This window comes from Hippopotamus amphibius, chromosome 1, assembly GCF_030028045.1.
Source record: "Hippopotamus amphibius kiboko isolate mHipAmp2 chromosome 1, mHipAmp2.hap2, whole genome shotgun sequence".
In the NCBI taxonomy this organism is placed as follows: Eukaryota; Metazoa; Chordata; class Mammalia; order Artiodactyla; family Hippopotamidae; genus Hippopotamus; species Hippopotamus amphibius.
In genome coordinates, this window is record NC_080186.1 from 87,410,918 (window position 1) to 87,426,554 (window position 15,637).

Sequence of the window (15,637 nt, forward strand, 5' to 3'; positions counted from 1 at the left end):
ACAGCCAGAGTGCGGATAATTTTTGACTCACTCTCATATAAAGTCATGGATTACTGTTTCCCCCACTGACCTTTCATTTCTTATTGTTCTGGCTCAGTTGTCCTTGGTACCGCTTTGTTTTATGATTTTAGCTTGTCTTCTCTTCATGCAAAAATAAATAAATAAAATTCACAGTTAAACTTCTCTTATGTGCCTTCTGGGTATCTTCCTGCCACTCAGCATTGTTTTAAGAACAGAAGTGATCTCCTGTTACAGATTTTAAGTAGATATCTGACTAGAATGCCCTTCTTGTCTTCTCCCTCTGGTGAGATCTTACCTATCCTTCTAAGCCCACATCAAATATCATCTCTTCTGTGAACCCTCTAGACAGAATTAATTGTTACCCCATCTGTGATACTGCTGTTTTGTTTATCTCGTATTATGATTTTGCCCTTATCTGTCACCTCCCTTAACTGTGAGCTCAATCAGAACAAAGACTCTTACACAGTTTTATATCCCTCCCTGGGGCCTACCACAAGGTCTGAAATATATGTATTCAATAAACATTTGATGAATGAGTAACACTTTATCTTATACAAAGTTATTTCAAAAATATTATATTATCTTAGCTCCATAGTAATCATGTAGTATAAGATCATGAATGTCTCCATTTCACTGATGGCAAAGCTGAGAAATCCTTGAAGGTAAAGCACATAGGGAGAGGCTGCAAACCACTTTTCAGGTTTCCAACTAAATAGATTTATATAAATTATACACGACTTAATTTTCCATGGCAATAAAGATAATTTTGATTTAAGAAAAACCATTTGATTTAACAATTTTATCTAGCATCCAGAAAAGATTTTGAAAATGTTTTCCTGTTTTGTTTTTTGTTTTTTTTTTTTGTAGTAACAGAGTTATCAGATCTACTATGAGCGTCACTGTGGCAGCTTCACCTGACACAAAATGTGCGGGTCACAGGCTACACTTCTGAAATGATGTATGTCAAAGAACACCAGCCTTGGAACTTTATTTCCTGAGTAGGTTTTCCATTACTTTTAGAATGGCCTCCAGAGTTGACTGGCCTCCAGCGAGCAGACCTTGGTCAATTTTCATCATGCCAGCCCACCAGGAAAATGTCCAGGCAGCAATAGACCATAGTTTAGGCAACATGAGTAAGACTGCTCTCAGACACTGAAATTGCCCAAGCTCCCTTTGGAGGGGCCAATCCTTTTCACCTTAAATCACTCACTTATTTTTCTCTCTAAAGAAGTTGGGATGCAAGAAAAATACATTGAAATAAAATGTCATTTGCACTTGACCTCTGTATAAGAAGCAATGTGAATTTACAAAAGTTATTCAATTTAATTACTAAATGTATTAAATATATACAGTTGATCCTTGAACAACATAGCAGTTAGGGACACTGACCCTTTGTGGAGTCCAAAATAGTTGTAACTTATAGTCAGCCCTCCATACACATGCAATTTCTCCATATCCGCAGTTCCACAACCATGGATTCAACCAGCCATGAGTCATGCAGTCCTGTAGTATTTACTGTCGAAAAAAATCTATGTATAAGTGGACCCGTGCAGTTCAAACTCATGGCGTTCAATATCTACTGCAATATGTATAATATTATTTTACATACATTATTATATATAAATAGATATTATATATCTATTTACCTTTCCTCTATATTACTAAGATCATTTTTAGTCCATGAACACAAAATACTAAATATATAAGCAAAAGAAAAAGATCAGCAAGTTGAGTCTACGTTGCATTGTGCCATAGAAGAGTTCTGAAATAATTAAGTCAGGGGTGTTTGTTTTTTCAACCAGTATTTACTGAGCACCTGTTACCTACTGGGGACTGTGTTACATGTTAGAGAGTCAGTACTAGGTGAAATAGAAATGGTCCCTGACCTCACAAAGCTTACATTCTTACAGGAAAGCCAGACTTTGAACACATAATTGCAATCAAGCGTAAGTGTTAATACCCAAAGAAGGCAAGGGAGGCCTGAAGGAGGGATATTTAAGCTCAGATTAATGGATAATTATGCTAGTTCAGCAAAAGATGGAAAATAAGAGAGGGAAATGAAGAAGAGCATGTCAGGTTGGGAAAGACAAGGAGACTAATGTGAGCATACTGCAGCATTCTCCCTTTGACTTCGGGGAAACTAAATCTGGCTATTTGAGTAACCAGAAGAAAATTTAGAATATAATAGGGAGAGGCAGACAGAATACAAATCTTTATAAGTACATTTTAAGTTGTGTTAAGTTGCTAGGACTTTAACACATTCAGAACTATGATATGCATTGAAGTTTTAAGCAGGGTAGTGGCCTGATAGACCAACCACTGACTGCCGTATAAAAAGGGGGTTGGAGGGACCAAGGATGGTAGTAAAGAAACCATTAAGAGGCTATTATAATGTCCCAGTATAATAGGTTGCAAAACTGGATATAAAATATTCCTCTCCCTCTCTCCACAATCTTTGGTAGTGCCTTGTCACAATGAATTAGTGGCTCTGGATGGCATTAACAAATACAATGCAAACCAAGGGTTGAAAAGTACTTGTTTGTCGGGGCTTGTCCTTTCTTACTGTACTTGGAATCCTGAGACCACCATGTGGATGAGCCCAAATGAGCCTGCTAAAGAATGAGAAACCACAGGGAAAAGAACCTCGACATCCTAGCCAAAAGCCATCCAGCTATCAGCTCACAGTCTGCCCACCACTAGACATGTGAGTGAGGCCATGGGAGCTCATTAAGCCACCAACCAACTCAGCAACAGATACAGACACAAGAGAAAGCCTAGCAAAGATTAGCCAAACTTGCCCAGACCCAAAGCACTGCCTGGCTGACCCACATTAAAAGTTAAGTAAAATGATTTCTATTTTAAGCCACGAGGTTATGGGGAAATTTGTGTTATGCAGCAAACACTAACTGATACACCTGGCAAGTTTCAATCAAAAGAACTCCACGATTTTTGGCTCGGATCAATTGGCAGATGGTAGGGGCTACTGGCCAAGCTCTAGGATAGTAAAGAACAAAAAATATGGGGATGAAGACAGCAAGTACAATTGAGGATACATAGAACTTGAGGTGGCTGGAAGACATCTAGGCAAGTATGTCAAACCAGCCATTGGATAGATGGCTGGAGAACACCCAAGAGAGTTCCAGGCTGCAGACACAGATTTGAGATTTGCTGGTGTAGACATTGGGATGGAAGTCACGGTAGATCAACTTCCATAAGCATAACAGGGAGAGTAGAAGACCTAAAGGGCCCTGATAATTTCTATACATGTCATTTCGGACGAGTTACTCAACAGCTCTGAGTCTATTTTATCACCTGCAAAATCATGTACTATTAAGTGACTTATTAAACAATACTAAAGATTAAATAAAATTTATTTTGTTTGAATCATCTGACACATATTAAGGACTAAAGAAATGTTAATTACCTTACCATCACTTACAATCAAATTACACAATAATATATTAGAGTTGATTTTGCTCCCTGTTTTATGTTCTTGAATATCTGTGGATTAGTGATGTTTTAATCTCAATAAGAATATTAGATGCTTTATTCTCCTTTGTAAATCTGGTGATTATTTCAAATGAAAGTTCCTTGGCTCTATCCTTGACCTTCTGAACCAGAAAGGCTAGAGGATGCAAACAATATTCTGCATTTTAAATAAGCTCCCAAAGTGATTCTATACACACACTCGAAACGTGCATTACCCAAACCCTTCCCTGTGGCTCCTTAATAATAATATGAAAACAAGCAGAAGTTGGTGAAATGTATTTAATATCCTATGATATTCACATACAAATGGCTACTTCCTAATCATACTCCTACAACTCTTCTGTTTACTAATTCTGAGCCCCCCTCCCCGACCACCACTATCACCAGGTAAAACTCTGCAAATATTCCTTCTGCCTGTGAGTTTGACTGGCCTTCCTGGGAATGGAAACCCTTGGCCTCCTCCTGAGCCATTTTGTTATATTCCTAGATTAGAGTCTGACCCATACTATGATCCCAAAGCTCCTTCTCAGAGCACATTTGATCTCCTCCTGTTGAAATTGCTTCATCACACAGGCAGCTCTGCATGGTTTAATACACAGTCACATACATTACATGGCATCAGACTCATGAAATCAGTTGCTGATTAAGAATAAATATTGTATCACAGCTGTTTGGAAGGTTCAAACACTCAAATGATTGCAGAAAGAAACTAGGTCCGATCTGTTCTGTTCTGCAAAATGTCAATAGAGACTCTTAAGCAGGCATGTCTGATACTTTGCTTTTACACAAATTACTGGGTATACCAGAAACTAGGATGGCATGAATACAAAGGCTTACTCCAAGAGAAAAAAGTCAGTGGCAAATCAATGAACTGAACCTGCACAGGTAGCTACTTGTCACGGGCTTCTGGAGCTCAGTTAACGTGAAGAGGGAGGGCTTTCCTCCCCTTTCCAGAGACGGAGATGTCTAATCACAGGCACACTCTTCTAGGCACATGGTTTTGTGAACTTGCTCATTCTTAGCACCTGGGATCCAAAATGCAGGGTCCTTAAATACACCGTGTTAGTTTGCCTATTTCTCAGCAGCCGGAGCAGAAGGGAGGAGACATGCTAGGAAGCCACACACACATTCTAAAATAGCATTAAAGGCCTATGATTAAAATACCTTTAAATCTGTTCAATAACACCACATGCCAGCTCAACGTGCCTCTCCCTCCCAACTCTCTCTTTCTCTGTTTCAACCCCCTCCTTCAAGGAGCCTGCACATTTGCCGGAATCACTGCAGTTTGAAACAAAGAGAAGATAATCCTTCTCTGAATAAAATCATTGAGAGAATGAAAAAAGCCCAATCTCTATGCTCTTATTATGAGGTCTGGTTTTATATTTCTGCTGGTGTGTTGTGAAATACGTATTTTCAAATAATACATTACCAGCAGGTTTATTCCCGATTTATTCCTGAGCGAGTACTGCAGCCCCCAGACACCCAAGCTAAAGGACGTCCTGTGTCCTTAACAGACCTCAGCCCAAGGAACAATCACAGTGAGAGGTGGTGCTGCTCCAGAAGACTGTGCACCGTTCCAATTTCCACCCACGTGTGCAGAAAACTCTTTGGTCTTTAAAAAAAAATGTTTTTTTCCTAAAAGAAAACAGCAGGCAGGCATATTTTTCTCATTCAGAGAGGGAGCTGCTTAAAGGGAAAAGATAACGTGCTTCCTCTTGCCTGTGGCTTGCTTTGACTCCACAAGCGCTAATGTCATCGTCACTAATGGCAAGTCTCCCTGTGCACAACGCCCAGCTGACACTGGGCACCTCAAGGAATCTGCTGAAGGCCACGCTTTCAGTCTCAAGAGAACTTTTACAGGTCAGGCAAGACAAGAGGGATTGTTTACGTCACTCCTTCTTTTGATAATTCCGTTTTCTCTCATGCCTAGCTAAATCTAATAAAAATGTAGGTTTCAGGAGTCTCTGATGGCTAAGGATCTCAAAATCTGAGGACTAAAAAAAATTATTATCCAATCCCTGTAAATTAAACTCATTCCAATGTAACTCAGTTAACCCCTTCTTTATTCAAGACACTGTCTAATGAATGATTCAAACAGTATATCTTGCAAGCTTTTTTCACAAAGGTTTACTAATAATTGCTTTACAACCAAGTAATTTTGTTAATCCCATTTTAAATACCACAAGAAATCTGAGGCTTAGAAAATTTAAGGAAACTTACATAAAATCAAGAAGTTAGTAAAACAAAATAATTCTGAGCCCACTATTATTACTATAAATACATCATGTTACAGGAACAACTAGCTCTATGGCAATGTCTTAGCCTGTTTGGGCTGCTATAACAAAATACCTTAAACTGCCTGGCTTAAAAACAATAGAAATTTATTTCTCACAGTTCTAGAGGTTGAGAAGTCTAAAATCAAGGCATCAGCAGATGCGGTGTCTGGTGTGAACCCAGTTTCTGGTTCATTTCTGGTTTGTAGCACCTGCTAACTATAACTTCTCATGGAGTAGGGGTGAGGGATTTCTCTGGGGTCTCTTTGATAAGGGCATTAATCTCAGTCATTTGGCCTCTGCTCTTCTAACCTAATCACATCGCAAAGTCCCCTATTTTGGGGGGTTAGGATCTCAACATATGAATTTTGGGGAGACATAAACATTCAATACATTGCAGGCAAGATCTATAGATTAAATAAGATAGTTGATGCTAAAGCTAGAGGTGAAAGTTCACCTGGTTGTTATGAAGTGGTGGGTACACTTAGAAATAATCTAAGTGGAAAAATTGCTAAGCCTTTGAACAGCCTCAATCTCTATTTCCATCCAGAAGTTAAAAGTGTACTATTTCTTGACAATCTAAACTATAATGATTTTAGTGCAAAATTGTATTTGTCATTCCTATATTTTATAGCATTACAGTAAATATAGCTGTAAATTTGAATTGCAAATTTGAGCTGTGTTAAGGGGGTACCTAAGTACCTATCATGTCCTCAGCGCCCCACCATGAAGAAACAACTGGGGACAATGTCTTCTACTAAAGTTGTCATGTTTTGTCACGTGACCTCTCTGTACAGGTCACAGCTGGCTGAACTAGAATGCCCAGGGCAAGAATTCACAGATGCCCATTCCTGAGTGGATGACAAAATAGCCAGGTCAGAGGAACTGCTATTTGGTCTTGGACATCTTGAAAAATGTTCCAGTTTTTCACAGACCTGATTTCATTGTGAAATTTGGAAAAGTTTTCTACGCCTCTTCGTTTCTCCAAGAATACTCAAAGTAAATCCCTACTACTTGAAGGAGACAATTCACCAGAGCCTAATTAGAGGCATATTCATCAATATTACCATAATTTTTAACCACTAATAGGAAGATCTTTTTAATTTGCATCTAAAGCCATGGCACATGTGACCCAGCAATCCCACTCCTGGGCATGTATCTGGAGAAAACTGTAATTCAAAAAGATACATGCACCCCACTGTTCAGAACAGTACTGTTTACAATAGTCAGGACATGGAGGCAACCTAAATGTCCACTGACAGATGAATGAATAAAGAGGATGTGGTACATATATACAATGGAATACTACTCAGTCATAGAAAAGAATGAAAAATGCCATTTGCAGCAACATGGATGAACCTAGAGATTATCATACTAAGTGAAGTCAGAAAGAGAAAGACAAGTACCGTATGATATCACTTACACATGGAATCTAATATATGACACTATTGAACTTATTTACAAAACAGACTCACAGACAGAGAGCAGACTTGTCTTTGCCAAGGCAGGGGGTTGGGGGAAAGGGATGGATTGGGAGTCTGGGATTAGCAGATACAAACTACTAGATATAGAATGGATAAACAACAAGGTCCTACTCTATAGCACAGGGAATTATATTTAATATCCTATGATAAGCCATAATGGAAAAGAAAATAATTATAAATAAAGCCATAGCAACAACAATAAAAAATACTCTTAAAAATAGCTCAGCAAATTTATATGGCCTGTAAGTCTACCATAAATAATAAATAAAAATTTTCCATATTATAGTGAAGTCCTAAGAACAAGTAGGCTTTCACTTCTCTCACTGTGTGATCTGAAACAAACAGATTGGGTTTAATTCTGGTTCTGCTCTTACCAAACAGGTACCTTGAACAAGTTACTTTGCCCATCTGATCACAAATGTTCTCACCTTTAAAATGGGCATAAAATTAGCTCTTATCTCATAGGATTATTATAGGGTAAAAAGAAGTAAGACCTGTAAAGCATTGAAAACAACTCTTAGAACATACTTAATACATTTTTTTTCTTTTCTTTTGACCTCCTTAGTCTCTAGGCCTGGAAACTTAGCAACTATAATCACCACGCACAACAAATGTGTTCTCTGAGGTATCTCTCTGGAGTTTTCATCCTGAAACACATTAAAAAGTTGTACATTTCCCAGAATTCTTCAATTTCTTGCCACCCTCCCCCCATGTCTCCACATTCCTAAAGTGAGCTGCAGGACCAGCATATAGAGAAGAGGCGAGAATGTAAAAGGTACAGTCTGATAGGAAGGCCTTTCCTCTCTCCTGCAGATAGTGGTGGAGATTTATTTACTCAAAAGATGGGGCAAAAAGAAGTTAGATTAGGATCTGCCCATTTTATCACAGGATTATTCAGGCAGTTTCTGAAATTTCCTGGTCTCTGCGCGTATCCTATTTCTAGATTCACAACCATGGCTCCTTTCAAATGTGTACAAAATGTCATAGCAATAAATAAATACCCAACTGCTCCTGGCTGCCATTTCTACCTAAGGGACATGGTCAGACATAAGTAATGAAACTCTGGCTGACAGGCTGTCAAACGATCATTTATTTTCATTCTCTGAACATAAAAGAAAGAGCTTATGAACCTACAAAACATGCCAATATGTACCTTAAAATAAAATCTTCCCTACTAGAAGTTTGACTTTCAAAGCAATGTAAAGGTCATGTGTCAAAATTAAGCAGGTGCAAAGAATCTCAAGACATCAACAATTCAACTCTAGAAACTTGAAATGCTTCAATAAAATGAAATATCCATATTTTATTCACCAAGTGAAAAATATTTTTGACTCACCACAGAAAACGGATGACTGACAAGCCAGCTAACAAGTTAAGACTTCAAGAAGCAAGTCAAATTACTTTGAGTTATAAGTGATATGGAATGAAAAAACCACAATTTAGCCTTTGAAACAGATGGGGGGCAGAGAATTTAGCCAATTTCTCAATGTAGTAGAAACATCTTCTTGGTGATGCATAAGTCAGGAGCAGAGTGAGGAAATCTGTGCAGACTCCAGAATTAAAGCTGGCTATGTTTTCTTGGGCCTGGTAAAATGTGATAGGGCGATTTTTAAAAAATTACTAATATCATATCAAAGGAATAAAAGATGATTCTTCACACACCATCTCCCCCTAAAAAGAAGTCCATTAGACCTTTCTGTTCACTGCTAAGGAGCTAAACAATTGTTTGTTGTTAAAGGCCAAAAACGTTGCTAGGACGTGGTTGAAAGTAGGACTACTTTGAAGAAAATTCCCGCTAAGACCTTTAGAGGACCTTTAGAGGAAAGATCCAGTCCACTGATCTCATTCAAATGTTTATACAAGTCAGGTCAGTAATAATAAATAAATAAGAAGCAATAATAATATAAAATAAAAACACCTACAAAGCACTTACTATCTGCTAGGTATACACCAATTCAGTTAATCCTTACAACACCGTTAGGAGATAAGTGTCTTTTATCTGCAATTTAAAGATAGGGAAATTGAAATACAGAAAGGCTAAATAACTTGACCAAGCCACATAGCTAGTGAGTTGACTTAAACTTGGACAATCTGATTTTTGGAGTTGTGTGGTGACCCACAAATGTAGGAAAAGCAAAACTGAAAGGATGATGACACAGATGCTCAGTTGTATTGTTGGGAATCAAAAGAGAGTGGTAGAGATGGAAGCAATTGGAAAAGAAACCCAACTGTGAGTCAAATTCAATCCTTGGATCACTGGTTTGCAGCCTCAGGCCTTAGGAAGATAAGGACTACATTGCCCAAAGTAGGTCATGGTGGAAGCTGTAGCCTTGAGAATTGAGTGTGGTAGTAGTTCAAAGCCTTGTGGTAGCTTGATTCCTAGACACTGGGAGAGATGGATGAAGGTGGGGTTTGTGGAGTGGCGTACACTGCTCTACTTATTCATAGCCTCTTAAAAGGGACAGGATCTAGGACATTGACAGCTACATGAGTTCCTGTGGAAATGGAGGCAAATAGAGCCTTGGAAGCAGTTCCTAGAACAACACTTGGTTTTTTTTTTAATGATTTTACTTATTTGTTTATTTGTTTATTTACTTTTATTTATTGGCTGTGTTGGGTCTTCCTTGTTGTGCGTGGGCCTTTTGTAGTTGCAGAGAGTGGGGGCTACTCTTTATGTGGTATGCAGGCTTCTCATTGTGGTGCTTCTCTTGTTGTGGAGCACTAGCTCTAGGCTCGCGGGCTGCAGTAGTTGCGGCACGTGGGCTCAGTAGTTGTGGCTCACAGGCTCTAGAGCAGTCTCAGTAGTTGTGGTGCACGGGCTTAGTTGCCCCATGGCATGTGGGATCTTCCCAGACCAGGGCTTGAACTCATCTCTCCTGTATTGGCAGGTGGATTCCTAACCACTGTGCCATCAGGAAAGCCCCAACACTTGGTTCTTGAGAAAGGATGGTACCTGCAGGGACAGACACTTTCAAAAATGTCTTATGATCAGAAAACAAGCAATGGCAGTTTCGATGGCCATAAATAGAGAGCTAGGGATTGCTCTTATTTTTCCTGGACTGTGTAAATCACAGGTTTGGACTAACCTAAAACATAGGGCAGGACCTGTGAAAAATGAGTGATATAACACTTTATCCTTGGAAAGTGAAAACTAGAAAAAAAAACTCCAGTAGGGCAAAACCTTGTCTACCTTCTTTTCCAAGAATATCCCCAGAACTGAACACATGTCTGGCATATAATGGCCATTAAATGATTATTTGTTGAATAAATAAACCATATTTAATTTCACCTAAAAATAAATCTACATGATATTTCTTATATCTGAAGTTTTAGAGCAAGTCTTACTCTACTCATTGCTGATTTATAAATTCTTTTTAAGCTGAAAGGGACTTCTGCAATTAACCCTATATTTTATGGTTGAGGAAACTGAATAACCCAAGAACTCAGCCAGTTAGTAGGAGAGTTAAGATTAAAGTCTCACCCAATCCTTCCTCACTCTCACAATATCACTATATACTTTCCCACTCAGAAATTCTTATGGAATCAAAACAAAACTGCTGGTTGAGTCACAAAGCTTCAGACAATTACTGACCTTTTGCATTACATAGTTTCCACTTATCCACGCTGCTGTGGTCATGTTAAAGTAATACCCACTTTCTATACATGTCCTTTGTTGCCTCACCTTCAATTTTCACACATGCCATTTACTTCTACCCAGAGTGCTTTCCCACACTAATTCTTTGTAGGCAAAAGTCCCTGTTGGAGCTCAAACTTTTCTCACCATGGAGTCCTCCTTAACTAACATTTTTCTTTCATTGAAAGTTTACCCATTTACAACTGAGAGCCACTGTCTGGCAGAAGGGCCCTTCCCACCTTGTAAGAGGCAATTAGGGTCATTAACTCAAAATTGGGTTAAGAGAAACCATTTTTCTATATAGATAATTCATTCAGTTGCTTTTATTTGCCTCTAATTCATTAAAACAAACATTTCAAAGCACAATAATATCTAGTGAATCAGCATTTTATTTTTAACTCACTTGGGTGGGACTAATCTTTTTTTTTTTCTTTATTGTAGTTTTAGTGTTTTATCCTTTTCTTACTCAGCGGTAAGAGAAACACCCCAGTTGGTTTTAAAGCAAACTTCTGGAGACAAGAAGAAAGCCACAGAAGTGGGAGTGCTAAAATACAAGGTTACAGTTAGAAGCGACATCATCATCATGGCAGCAAAAAATGTCCCTCAGTGTTTGCTGCCCACCTCAACAACAAAAAGTCAGCATTCATTCTCAGACAAAAAATGCCTCTGAGGGAGCCGTGGGAACCAGCATCATATGCCAAGGGACTGGGAAGAGTCTTGCTCACCCATGCATCGGGTAGTAGGTAGACAGACTTCAGCCCCTGCTGTGAGCCATGCAGTGGCCTGTGAACCTGCTCCAGCCTCTCTTGGCCTGCAGTCCAGAAACCCCTGTAGAATACTGACTTAGACAACCACTCAGGGATGAGAGAGCATTTATGGGAGTGCAGATTTCCAGAGGAGAAGTTCTGGCACTCTGTTGGTGGCGGGGTGGTGGTGGGGGGTTGTTTGGACACATTGGAGTAGGTAAGAGGAGCAGTGTGACCAGCTGTGTCACCATCTCCCAAGGTGGTACAGCTTAGGGCCAGGAAAGATTTTCCTCAGCCTGTGATTTATCCTGAAAAGGAAAAGGAGAGAATGTGAGTGAGCACCCAATTTTCCCAGCTGTGTGGGAACCAAAGGAGTTGATTTCTCTCTTGCCCTGTCCAGAGCGGAAAGAGTCTGGGAGAGCAGCAGAGAGGAATCGCAGGGAGATTTCAGCTATCATGTAGAGGGAAAATGGGCAGCTAGTGGCAAGTTTTGAGCCTAGAATTGACATGACGGCTAAGAAGAAACTCACAGCGCACGAGAGAACAGTTGGGAAGCTATTGCAATAATTCAGGCAATAGCTGCCTGTGACTTGATTTATAATGATAGCAGTGGTGATGGTGAGAAATGGTCAGATTCTGGATATTCTCTGAAGGCAATACTAAGAGGTAATGCTAAATGATTACATATGGCATGGAAGAGAAAACAGCTTCATGAATGACTCCAAGGCTTTGGGCTGGAGCTAGAGGTATGACAGAGATATCACTGATCAAGATCAAGAAGACTATGGAAGAAGCCTTGGGCCAAAAATCAAGTGCTCACCTTTGGTCATGCTACATTTAAAATGAATATTAGCTCTGTAAGTTGCAATGTCTAATAGGCTGTTAGATATGAGTCTGGATTTAGGAGAGATATCTAGGTAATAATTATGAATTGTTTAGTCATCAGTGTATAGATTGTTTTTAAAATCATCAGACCTTGAGCACAGAGAGAAAAAAAGTTCAAGTGTAAGCTCTAGAGCATTTCTATGTTAAGAGTTTGGCAGAACCAGCAAAAGAAACTGAAAATGAAGGATCATTGAGATAAGAGAAAAAACAGAAGCATGCAGTGTCCTAGAGGCCGAGAGAAAAAAGATCTTCAAGGAGAAAGGAGTAATCAATGGTACCAATGCTGCAGATAAATTAATAAGAGGAGTGTTGAAAAGTGACCATTGGATTTAGAAACCTAGGAATCATTGGCAGAGGTTGAGTGGAATGACAGAGGCAAAAACCTAATTGCCGTGGATTCAAGAGAGACTGGGAGGGTGAGTGACTGAAGACGCAAAATATAGAATAATATTTTGACGGGCTTTTCTCCAAAGGAAAGTGGAGGGATGGGGCAGTAATTTGAGAGGGAATGGGATCAGGACAAAGTTTTCCATAATCTAAAGAATTAACTGCATGAATATTGGTGAAAGGTATTGCTTTAAATTTATACAGAAATTAAAATTTCCCTTGATGATTAAGAGTTAATTTTTATCTGATTCATTTTGAATAGCTATGTTTAAAATTGGCATATACTTTCTTAACAAGAAGACAAATTTTTAGAACTAGTTCAATTTAGGGATGCAGAGTAGTGTTAGTATAATTCTAACTGGATAAAGTACTCAGTTAAATATTTCCTTGAATATTTTAATTTGAATGTAAAGAAATTATTACTGATTCCTTTGATTATTACAGATTATTGATTTTTTTAAACTCAGTCTAGAGTGAATGTAAACCCCACAGAACATAAAACTGGGACAATAAGCCGAGGATAAAAGGTTAATACATTTAACAATATGAACACATGTAGTGAAAGTGCTATAGAATTTACTGAGACATATTAATCAGTAACGTCCATATTTTTCATGTTAACTTTTGTGAGGAAATGATTCTAGGCTTGTATCAAAAATGACTATGAGTTAATTTTAATTATATTGAGTTATATATTGAGGTGTGAGAATAGAATTGCATTCAAAATTCCCATGGTCTGCAGGCTACTCTAGCATATGAATGGTATGCAACTGAGTGAATGAATTATCTTAGTAGAATAAATGGGATTCTCAGTTCTGAATTTGACTGACTTCTGTGATGTGTTTCTTAAAAATGTACATGTCGATGTGGTATGTGGCAGACAACAGTGGCTGTTTGCCAAAATCATCCTTCCGTTTATTTTTAGTGCCAGAATCCCTCAACTTTAGCTGAGCAGACAGCAGCTCGAAATGTAGACACCCTCTCTTTGTGCACCTAGGTGTGGCCATGTGACTCAGAGCTGGTCTATGTGAAAGTGGTATAAGGCATCTTCCAGGAAGTGTTGTTGAAGAGAGGGTGCTTGCCTTGATTTATCCCTGTCTACTTTCTGACTGGAATGCAGCCAGTAAACTTGAGAATGATGACTATGCCCGAGAAAGGTAGCAAGGAGATAGCAGCCCAGATTTTTCCCTAACCCTATGGAATGCCATTCAGTCCCATGCTGTCTCTTTCAAATTTCTCAAATGCAAGTTCCAGGAATAATGTTTGAGAGATTTTTTAGAAAGAGAAATGATGACTGCACAGATTCATCTGTGGGATAATTGTCTGAAGGAATCACTTTCTCTCTGGTTGTATCTAAGATGTTTATTTCTTAAAGCAATAACTAGAAAGGCATCTGTACTGTCTTAAGGCCCGTTCATGACCACCCAACTCCAAATAAGAACAAATGCTTTATGAATATCCTCGTACCCTGGATGCAAAACATAACTTTGTCCCTTAGTAACAGAGTTCACGTGCCCCCAAAAAAGTGAAACCATGAATTTTGGTTGAGCAATAGGATAGTTACCTGTACTGATAATTGTCTTGAAAGAAATTTATTCACAGGATATTAGAGAATGCTCTCAGACTACTCTAAGAGGAAGGAAGAATATAATAGCTCTTACTAAAAGAAATATCTTTGATAAAAGAGACAAAAGATAGGAAATATGATCAAAGAAGGAAATTGATGGTGAGGTTCAGCCAAGAAAAGCTACTTCTCATACAATAAATACTTTTTGAACCACATAAATAAAAAGGGACACCAAATCAAGATTTTCCTATAACTTCCAAAGCCAGTATTTTTTTTCATCTTTTCTTCTTTTATTGTTTTTATTCAAAAGGAAAGATGTTCCTTTTTTGGTAATAGCACTGTGGGTGGAATAGTGTTAATTCTGGCATCGTTGTGTGAACTTGGGAACATAAAAGGAAATAAAATAATTGTCCACATTTGACTCTATTTCACTCACATTTGAGGGGCAGAGGTGGAATGTGAGGGTATATAACCAAATTTCTGCTTCTGCATTTCAGGCACAGATCACAAGAACTTGGTTTTACTTCCATCAGTTAGAAAAGTACAAGTGTATACTAAGAGAGGCAACTACCACGGGCACAGACCTAATACAATTAAACATAATCTATTATTAAGTACTACTGGATCCAGTAGAATGAGCAGCCATGCTACTGGAAGATGAGGCTGGTAGGAAGACCCTATAACAGGAACATGCAAAGGCACTAAGGAATATGCACAGATGGTAACCCTAATAACACAACACAAACCCGGCTCAACTTCTGACTAGATTAACTCAATCCCCGTGCAAAAGGTTTAGCAAAGTAAGAGGTGTAACGATTTCCAGGCTCCTATTCCCAGATTCCACTCACCTCAGTCTCTACATTCCTACACAAGATTAATATCATTCATGTAAAACCTAAAAGGTACATGAAGAAGCAATAAAAAAAAAAACACTGTCAAGAGACAAAGTAATCAACAAAACCAAACTCAGATATGACTGAGATGTCTAAGTATTAGACAGAGAATTAAAAACAACTCTGCTTAAAATGCAAAAATGGGAAAATTGGACAGCATGCATGAACACGTGGGAATTTCAGCAGAGAGATAGAAACTATAGGAAAAAACTGAAAGGAAATGCTATAAGTGAAAAATACAGTAGCAGATGAGAAGTC

General features: G+C 38.6%; 1 long non-coding RNA gene across 1 annotated transcript in view; it reads right to left on the reverse strand.

Moving 5' to 3' along the window:
- Positions 1-1,399: 1,399 nt before the first annotated feature.
- Positions 1,400-15,637, reverse strand: part of LOC130837527 (uncharacterized) — a 73,402-nt gene continuing 59,164 nt past the window's right edge. The window contains exon 3 of the long non-coding RNA XR_009049310.1: positions 1,400-1,536. This is a non-coding gene — a long non-coding RNA (uncharacterized LOC130837527). The remainder of the gene's footprint in view (positions 1,537-15,637) is intronic.